The sequence below is a fragment of the Atheta coriaria genome, unplaced genomic scaffold (genome assembly GCF_025399875.1).
Source record: "Atheta coriaria isolate IRGN ID8LTWV9N9 unplaced genomic scaffold, Caltech_Dcor_3.1 hic_scaffold_12_pilon, whole genome shotgun sequence".
NCBI lineage: Eukaryota > Metazoa > Arthropoda > Insecta > Coleoptera > Staphylinidae > Dalotia > Dalotia coriaria.
The window spans coordinates 499182-509960 of record NW_027045454.1 but is presented as its reverse complement, the minus strand read 5'-3'; the positions used below and the strand labels follow the sequence as shown (position 1 = coordinate 509960).

The following is a 10779-nucleotide window of genomic DNA, read 5'->3' as shown; positions in this document are numbered from 1 at the left end:
TTCACTTACTGTACGCTACAAAATCTCTAATGGTCGAAATAGCTATCCACATCCGGCTTGACAAATAATACTTCGTATTTGACTTGTAATGGTTTAGTAAAATATCGTTTCAGCGATATTGTAGGTATATGTACAGTAAGTGTTTCTACTTCTAACTCTACTTACTTAGCTTATACGAATAAATTATTTATTTGTATTGGTAAATTACAAATTTCTTTCTTCCTTATTTTTATTGCAGTATCCTAAAACCAATATATGCTTTTTCTTACGCCGAGAAATATCATTGAAAGTAAAAAGTAGATTTCTGTGTATGTGTGATATTTCAATATCTCGTGTGAATTTCTACTTTCGTTTCCAAGTACTTGTTTACCACTACGAGTACGTTTGTTTATAAACAACTGTTTTGTTCGACCGGACGTGTATTATCGCGACGTGCCTGCTCTGTACCTAAAGTAAACGCACAGCGCACACGGTAAATGTTTCACCGCGTGGTCCGCGGTCGCGTCTCACTACTAGCCACGCGTTTGCAGACTTCAATTATTAAAATTTACCAATCGTCGTATCTCTTTCCGCATCACCAAAATATCTTTAAATTTATATGCATGGATGTTTTGTTTGATGAGTTGTGGCGGTTAGAGTGTTCTAAGTAAGAAATAAGTGTTCGTTAATTCTGTAATGAGTTTTCAGTTAATAAGATATATTCCTGTATCTAAAAATCTCTTCAACATTGCACTGGTAGGTGTGTAATTAAATTTTTTCACGGAAAGCTCAAACGGTTTATATTAAATTAATTAGTCCGTTTGAGGGATATTAATTTTGCAAATTACAAACACATGGTAGCATTTTTATCTGAATTTATAGCCATGTTTCCAAAAATAACATGCATGATTTAATTATTACAAGCATTGTTATAAAAAAGTATCTGAGGATTATTATAACGACAATATTGATGTGGTCGACCACGCTCACTTTGCTGTCGACCGTCGGCTCATTACTCTTTTCGCTGAACGATTTTCATCGAATTACACTCCTTTAAACCATTAAATTAAAAAGCTTCTTATTGATCTAATAAAATCTTTTACCTATCTTAAACCTATTCAACGGTTTTCGCTATCATAGTCTCCATATATTTTAATATTTATAAGTAACTAGTTATTTTTATCGTATTTACCTACTGTATTACCGTCCGCCGTCGCTTGTCGTCTGCTGATTTGAATGTTTCCTCCGGATGTTCTACCAATTTAAGATGATGCTTCGGCCGTCTGTTACCTTATGTAGTTTATGCAATCATCAAGTGATAAATATATACACAAATATTAATTATATTAAAATGTAAGTGTTTTATTATTGTAGCACCTGTTTTACTCAATTATCCGATGATTTTCGGGTAAAATCTTTGAATTTATGTTAAAATATATTTGTTTCCGTATAAATTTCTCTCGTCATGATGTGAATATTGACCATATTTGAAGTTTTAAAAATTTTCCTTTTGTAGCACCCTGTTTATTAGTTTCCCGGAGCATTGGGTGAACACGAGCAATATTTGTAGTGTTTTGATGTTTTTCTCTTTGATGGTGGAATTTTCTATTTGTGACACCTTCTATAATCGTTTTCCTTTACCTGAAAATTTTGTTTTGTTATTAGAATTTAACTACTTGCACTTCGAATTTTCTTTTTGCAACGCCCTGTATATTTATTTCTCAGAGTAACGGTGAAGAACCAGCGATATTTGAGTGTTCAGATTTTTCCTGTCTGCACTTAATTTTTTCCTTTTGGAACACCCTGTATATTTGTTTCAATTTTCCATCATTATTTGCTAATTTCTTTATCCCGGTAGAACATTTTGACGTGTTACTTGCTTACAAGTACGCGACGATGCAGGTCGAAGTTCTGTGTGATTATGGCGGCAGGTATTTTGTTGACTTGTAAAATCTAAACTTGTATTCTATTGTTAATAAAGAAATAGTAAGATATATTGACTTCTTTGATTCGTGTTTACCCCTTTTACCATTTCAGGATTAGTTCCCTCTCTCAGGGGATGATCCCCACTATAAAAATTGTTAAGGTATCTTGTATGATTTGTGTACTCCATCTTTCATTTCAATTTCAGCTACAGGTCAGAACTTGTGAGGATATGTCACTTCTCTTGAGGCGACTTAAAACTTAGAAATATATTTACAAATCCTTATAAGGAATTCCCTCTCTCCCCCCATAAAAATTGTTGATATACCTCAGAATCCTGGGGATGAAGCGCAGAGACGTCGTAGCTGTAGGATGGGCCGGGAGCAATGAACGCATCGAAGCATCTTAAAGAATGACACGCCGGCAAAACATTTTAAAATTCTGTCACCTCTATTCTCTTTTCTTCCTGTACTCTCTCTTCTTCTTCCCTTCTTATTTCTCCTATTCTCTCCTGCTGCTGTTCTCTACTTCCTCCTCCCATTTCTTACTCCTCCACCATCTTCTACTTATTCCTATTGTTGCTTCGTCGTATTCTGCTTTTCGTGTTATTTCTTACATTTCAATCTTGAATTTTACAACTGAGACTCGATCCATAAACCTCCAGCATGCTAGCATATGCACATGCCACCTGAGCCACAACGCTCACTTATCAAACTCTATTCGTTTCAGGTATAAATGTATGTTCATTTCAAACACGCGTAATTAAATATGATCTTTAAATCTAATTCTGAAAACGACCATAGGAACACAGAGAGATAACTGATTCAAAATATACTATTAAATTATATTTTATTCAAACTCATATGATCAAGACAGTACATATACAAATTTAATTCTGATACATGAAATTTAAGCACATGTATTCACAGTTACTTACAAATGTTACTTAAGTTATAAGTTACACTTATTTGACTGTTTAATCTTCATAAAGTGGTACGGAAAAGATTATACGGACTTTATTCAACACGGAAAACAATCGTGGTATATTTCCACGATTGAATTATTTAAAAAATGCACAAAAATTTATAAAGCCAGTAAGAATTCTTCGTATCGACGAGAGATATCCGATGGGCGACTGATAACACATGCACACATTGAAATAACAACTTAATTTATACTTCCACGCGCGATAACTTATTAATTACACGTCGCATACATAGGTTATCCTATATCAATGCTAAATTCTATCCGTCCTGACCGATATTAATTAAACTACCGACTTATAATCCCCAAAAACGTGACACATCTCCACGAGAATCCAAGAATTCTATAGAATTTTCAGATTTCATGGGCGACAATTCAATAACTATAAGCCACACTTGCTGTCATTCATGCCACTATTACAATAACATCTCAAGAAATCCGATTAATAACTATACAGATAGACGCGCAAACAAAACACGTGTTCACGACACCACCGCACACGACCGACTAAGCAGAAAAGAAAATGGTCAGTCGACGTAAACATCTAGTTGTTGAAAAAATCACCCTTTCATGCAAATTTTTCCAGGATGCAGGTCGAATTCCTGCATAAAACAAGTACAACCCGACGGAGACTTTAATTTGACATCTCTAAAGATCGCGCGAAAATTTCTAAGCCGCCTCTCTCGCGAGCTATAGCGACATTTAACACCCCAATTTTCGAATTTACCATTCGGCATTCCCGCAACAAATTAATACAACCTCACGGAAAATTTAATTTAACACCTCTAGAGACATCCTTTTTGCGAGTTAAAGCTTGACAACAGTGCTGCAACTACCAAATACCCTTATCCGGATTACTAACGCGAAAAACACGTCCGACTCTTTCCACGATCGACACAAAACTGCGCTGAGTACACCACCGCGTGTTTTGAAAATTGCAAGAAAAGGCGTAACTATGGTGGCCATTTTGAGGCTGTTACGACCGACTCTCGCGGGGGTTCAAGGGTGCATTTTGAAAATGTATTCTTGTACTATCATAAAATAAATAAACATCTAAAATATCACAAAGGGTTCCTGAGATATGGCCTGTTTTCCACCGCCTGTTAAAAAAATTGCAAAAAAAAACCTAACTTTGGCGACCATTTTGAGGCTGTTACAATCGAATTTCGTGGGAGTTCAAGGGTGCATTTTGAAAGTGCACTAATGTCCTGTCATAAAATATAGAAAAACTAAACTATCACGACGGGTTCCCGAAATATGGCCTGTTTTCCACCGCGGGTTTTGAAAATTCTAAGAAAAGGCCTAACTTTGAGGGCCATTTTGACGCTGTTACTACCGAATTTCGCGGGAGTTCAAGGGTGCATTTTAAAAATACACTAATGTCCTATCATAAAATAAAGAAAAAAACTAAACTGTCACGACGGGTTCCCGAGACATGGCCTGTTTTCCCCCGCATGGTTTAAAAATTGCAAGAAAAGGCCTAATTTTGGCGGCGATTTTGAAGCAGTTACGACCAAATTTCGCGGGGGTTGAGGAGTGCATTTTAATAATACACTCTTGCCCTATCATAAAATTAAGAAAAAACTAAAATATGATAAAAGGTTCCTGAGATATGGCCTGTTTTCCACCGCATGTTTGGAAAACTGCAAGAAAATGCCTAACTTTGACGGCCATTTTGAGGCTGTTACGACCGAATGTCGCAAAGGTTTAGGGGTGCATTTTGAAAATTCACTAATGTCCTATCATAAAATAAAGAAATGACTAAAATATCATAAAGGGTTCCCAAGATATGGCCTGTTTACCACCGCTTGTTTGGAAAATTGCAAGAAAAGGAATAACTTTAACAGCCATTTTAAGGTAGTTATGATCAAATTTCGCAGAGCTTCAGAGGTGAATTGTAAAAATGCACTTTTGTCCTATCATAAAATAAAGAAAAAACTAAAATATGACTAAGGGTTGCCGAGATATGGCCTGTTTTCCACCGTGTGTTTTGAAAAACGCGAAAAACGAGCAAACTTTGTCGTTTCTTTCGTTTTCTATATTACCCGCAATTAAAATAAACAAGGCACCCATAAGTCGCGAGCTATTGCAACACGCAGGTTATAAATCATTTGACCGAATAATATAACTTAATAAAAACATACCAATGCAGTGCTCATTGGATTGCTAGGGCACAGCAAGTACTGCAATTAATATAAAATATAAGTTAAACTAAAAACATTGCATACAATATAATATTATATTCATACATCGGAGAAAACAAACATTCTGTGCTGAGTAGCGCATGTCTAATATAAGTTATTTACTCAAGTACCAGGGGACCTCGTACTTGCATGTTACAATTAAATAGTCAATTGATGACCGAATACAATGCAAATTTAGAAAATAATAGTCCAATAAAACGATACGAGTCGCGCGAAATACGTCTACACGAGCCAGCGACCGGCACGAAACTGGCTGCAATCCATCAATAGCGCAAGCAACGATACGACACTTGCCTATACGACAATGTGCCTGCAGCATGAACCCAGGTAAAAGTACTAGATGCGCGAAGCGGCCCGCCGATGACACGCGACCTTGTGCGTGAATTGCAACAGGCATGTTACCTGCGATCACAACAAAACTATGACGTGACTACGTGCGGCGTAAGGGGATGACAACGACGACCCACGGGCATTCGATAAGAAAATATAAATTGTGTTCAAAACAAACACAATTCTCATTTGCTGATAAATATAGAAATAAAGAATACAATTCTATTTTATGACTTTTAGTTCAGGCAAGTGCCATCTCTGAAAGCTGCAGATAGTAGTCCCGGAATTTAGATTAATAAAATTAATAAAACAATAAAATTCAAATCATGAAATTATTATTTCTTATGCTAAAAGATTGAAACTAAACTAAAATAAAAGGCTCGTAAAAACGTTTTGTTGCAACTTCAGTAGAAGAATTTATAAATTTCAACTGAAAGTTTTCTGCTGAAAATTATTATCACATTTGACCAAATTACGGGTAAACTATGTGTCCAACAGTAAAATTTTATTAAAATAAAATGCTGAGGGCGACCTTCTATAATTACTTCCAAAATAAAAAGTTTCAATTATTATTATCAATAAAACTTGAATCAAGAATTTGAATCACATATTTATGTAATATCTTATTACATTGAAGGGAAGGAAAACAGCAAAACTCTCCTTTGCGTTTCCTTTTGAGGGTTCAAACCGATTTGATATTCTGAAATACCATCAATCACGAAGTACCTGCAGATACACAAGAGACTGTACGTCATGTTAAACGAATTTGAAGTAAAAATAAACATGTTATAAATGTTTGGAGCTAGCTTTGTTATTCAAGTATTTAGGGATTTAGAAGATATCTTTGCACATAGATATATTTATATCATACATTTATATTGCATTTAAACAATTAAATCTTAGGTGAGTGTTCGCCTTCGCCAACAAAGCACGCAACAATCGTCTTTTTGTCGTCCCATGCTTTCACAGTAATTCGGAACTTTCCATACGGTAGCGCTTTCATTTTGATATCTTTTTCAAAGAATTTCATGGCTTTCAACGAGTATGATCCAGGTGCAAGTTCACACTTCTTCACGTTTAAAGCCTTAAATACGCGTTCCTTTAAAGCCGGAACTGCTTCATTAGCTGCTTGGCACATTTTTCCGTCGCCTTTCATGACTCCAGTTTTCCATGCTGTACCTGTCCACTTGTCAACATCACCTCGGAACTGTTATGAAAATTAGTAAATAAGGATACAAAATAGAATATGTGAATGCTCACCGTCCAGTTTTCATTTATGGTCCTGGTAGTTTTAAATTGAATATTAAAAGTTTTGCCATCGCCTGCACTTGAATCAAATTGAATTTTCAATTGGTAGTTTGAATTATCACAGGCGTCAATTTTTTTAATTTCAATCTTGCCTACCGGTCCGGCTCCATTTGCTAAACAAGAAGATACTACCAGCAACAGTAAAAATATAATTGGCAACATTTTGAAACTAGAGAGTATAGAAAAAATAAATTCGTGACTTTATATACACTCTGGGCTTATTAAATTTATAATTAGTTGTTTGCAATGTTACAATGCAAGATTAGCATCAAATACATGAATATTAACGGATATTACATCTGACGTGTGTTTGATTTTGTTATGTTTACAAGCTAATCTAGTTGTGTTCTTTTATTAAGCAGAAAACGAAACACATTCATAAATATTATCATTGCAATTCCATTTATTTATAAAGATATTTTTATATGTAATTTATATGAGTTAAACATATAACTATTATACACTTCATTAAAAATGCAATAATATTTTTTTGTTGCTATTTTTAAGATGCCTCTTATACCGAGATTATATTCATGCCTGCATTTGTTGTCATTTTGCCCAATTCCACATATTTTAAAATTTAATTCAAGAGCTCGTTTCTTTCACTGTTGATATAATATAGTCCTCACTGAACTTGTTTGTTTATTGGATGATTGCAAAAAAGATTTACAATAATTGGTTTATCAATCTGTGGACGGGTAAATGACGGTTTATGATAAAGTAAATGGGTAAATTCTTCTAATTGAGAACATCTGTTATTTGGAAACAGTGTAGTGCAAACGGATATTGCATGATACTGTGAAGATGTGGGTTAAATGTTGAGTAAAGTTTATTGATGTAGTTTTAGACTTTAGGTTTAGATGTAAACCATCTTATGCAATAAAAATTTGTGCGTGCAATTGTCGGACATATTTATTTGTTTATTATCCCACTATTCGCAACAAAAATAGCAATACCTAATTATGCATTCAATTTGAATTAAAAACAAAAAAAACAGTAAAACAATTGCGGTAAAAATAAATAATAAGAATGCGCAATCTATACATACATATTTAAGCATATTATGTGGTCATAGCATATTTATCAATAATAATTTCTTATTTTGAATAATAATTTTGCCCAATTTAAACATGATTTGCATTTCAACGATTCTCAATTCAATCTTCAATTAATTTTTCTCATGGCCTATTGGTTTCTGTTCATCTCATACATACTATTAGTACAGTCATTTGGTGCTCAAAAATGTGGTTGCTTGGAAAATAGTGCGGGATTGTTGAAAATTGGTATTCATATAGATTTCGAGGTGCTCTTTACGAATTTAAACTTTGCCACGCGTATCTTGTGCGCCTGCGCCACTATCTTGGAAAAATGGTGTCAAAAAACAGTTTTTTGACCATATCTCCTTTTCGACTCATTTTCGTCGAGGGGGAGCAGGAGCACCCTCAAATCATAGCAAGCAAAAATTCCAGTCATGATGATTTGGAAATTTTTTGACAAAAACGAATGTTGAAGTAGACTTTGTGGCGCCCGTACGCTAAAACTATTAGTTTTACAAGAAAAAGGTACTTACATAAATTATAGGAAATTTTCTCTAGTTTAATTTATTATATAGATATATTTATCGTAAATATGGTCGGAAAGGAGATATGGTCAAAAAACTGTTTTTTGACACCATTTTTCCAAGATGCTGGCGCGAGCGCACAAGATACGAGGTGGCAAAGTTTAAATTCGTAAAGAGCACCTCGAAATCTATATGAATACCAATTGTCAACAATCCCGCACTATTTTCTAGGCAAAACTACCAAATGACTGGGCTGTATTCTTATTAATCTAAATTAATTTCCGTTGGGACATGGTACGATGCGAACGTGGAGGCAATAAGTTTAGTTCTATTTCTGTACTTAAAATATATAATTGCTTTAACTTCTAGGCACATAGTAAACTACATATTTTACGCAAAATGGAAAAAACCAAGTTGCTTTGGCAATCATAATAAATTACTCATTTTCGGAATATGAATAATTGTATGATAATGCAAACTTATTTGTCACCCGCCTTACTAAAATGCACATTTTAAAAACTAGATTATACTAATTTTGGAAAAATGACGTCTGCGGTTCTACCTTTTCCAACTATAAAAAGCGTGCACATTGTGGAAATAGTACAGTTCAACCAACATGAAACTATTCATTCTTACCGTTGTTGCTTGCGTGGCTTTTGCTAGCGCTCAAGGTCCCGGCGGTCGTCCACCAGGCGGCCCAGGTGGCCCAGGTGGTCGTCCACCAGGTGGCCCAGGAGGCCCAGGCGGACCAGGTGGTCCAGGTGGAGCTCCTGGCGGCCGTCCTGGTGCTGACATTAGCCGTGCCAACACCTACGAAAAACTCCTTGCTGTTGCCTCAAACGAAGCCGCTTCTCTCGACCGAGAATTGACCAAAATTCAAGCCAGGTTCCAACAACGCGTAGAACTGCAACAGAAGTTGTTGAATGCATCATCCACCCGTCTCATCAACGCCATGGAACAAGGACCCGCTGAATGCAATAAGATCGATGAGGTAAATGCCGTTGTTGCTACCCGCCAAGAAGCACTAACTGCACAAGCCGAACGCGACATTGTTGCTGAGCTTAAGGCAAAGTCTGAAATTTCTGAACTGTATGACCAAATCGCAACCAACGAACAAGACGTCAGGGACGCAATTGCAAACTGTGGAGAACCATGCACCACCAATGGAAGAGTTTTGTCCAGCCTTAAGAGGCCAATGAACGAAACTCGCAGGAACAGGCAGAGAGCTATCCGCAACGCTGTGACCACCCTCAATTCAGATTTGACTGATGATTCTTTGATGACATTGGTCAGGGAATTCTTGACCTGTGCAAATAATCAATAGATGCACGTTTCATTCTGTAAACACTCTTTAGATCCTGCATTGAAATAACTTTAGGCATATAAAATGCGTTCTGATTGCACGTTTATCAAAAATGTATAAAAGATGATGCACCAATAAATTTCTTGCAAAATTAATTATTTTATTGTATTAATTATTTTAATATCTAAAAATTTCCTTGTATTCTACACAATATAAAAGTAAAAACAACTAATTACGACATCGACGTGATTGAACGCGATCACGTAAAGAGGGAAACCTAGGCACTTGTGACTGGACTCTTGGACGACACAAAAACGACTAACCCGCGAGTTGTGGTAAGGGTAGACGCTCGCAATAGTTACATGGCTTGTTGTACGCAAAGCTGTGAAGTGAGGAACAAGAATGTGGCATATTTATAAGAAGGCTCGTTAAAGTCACTGTTATAATAAAATATAAATAATTATAAGATGCATATCGAGCAAAACCTCCACGTGCAGTAAACATATACAAAAAAGAAGAACAACTAAACTTATCTATGTACATAATAATTTTGCTTTTTAACATAAACCAAACGCGATTTATATGAATATTTTTAGATTGTATTTAACCAGACAATCATGCTATATTTCCTATTTTTGGGAATTTTCCTGTTATAATAATCTTATTCGAGGCAACTACATGATCAAAATGCACATTTTAAGTGCTTCACATGACGTGGAATGTAAAATCACGCCGCAACTGATAATATTCGAAACTATAAAAGTGTGAAACTATAGAATATCTACATCTAGTACTTTGTCAAAATGAAACTATTTGTTATTACGGTACTTGCCTGTGTGGCAGTCGCTGTTTCCGGTGATCGCCCAGGTCGTCCAGGTGGACACCACCATGGTCCCCGTCCTGGTTGTGAGGGTCATCCAGGACGTCCTGGCAGAGATGAAGATATTAGACTTGCCAATACATTCGAAAAACTGCTCAAAATCGCATCTGAAGAAGGTGACAAGCTCGACGAGCAACTTAAGGAGATACAATCGAGGTTCAGAGAAAGTGTGAAAGCTCAGCAAGCCAACGATGTGCTGGTTATCCAAGGTATGAACGACGGACCTGCAGAGTGCAACAAGGCGAATGAGGTTCAAAGCTTAATAGACTCACGTGAAATGACTTTGGAGGAACAAACAGAACGCAAT

General features: G+C 35.9%; 1 long non-coding RNA gene across 1 annotated transcript; it reads right to left on the bottom strand.

Moving 5' to 3' along the window:
- Positions 1-6259: 6259 nt before the first annotated feature.
- Positions 6260-6967, bottom strand: LOC135801704 (uncharacterized). Its single transcript, XR_010550430.1, has 2 exons — positions 6681-6967; positions 6260-6627 (listed from the first exon to the last, which is right to left on the bottom strand). It is a non-coding gene; the product is annotated as an uncharacterized lncRNA (long non-coding RNA).
- Positions 6968-10779: the final 3812 nt, after the last annotated feature.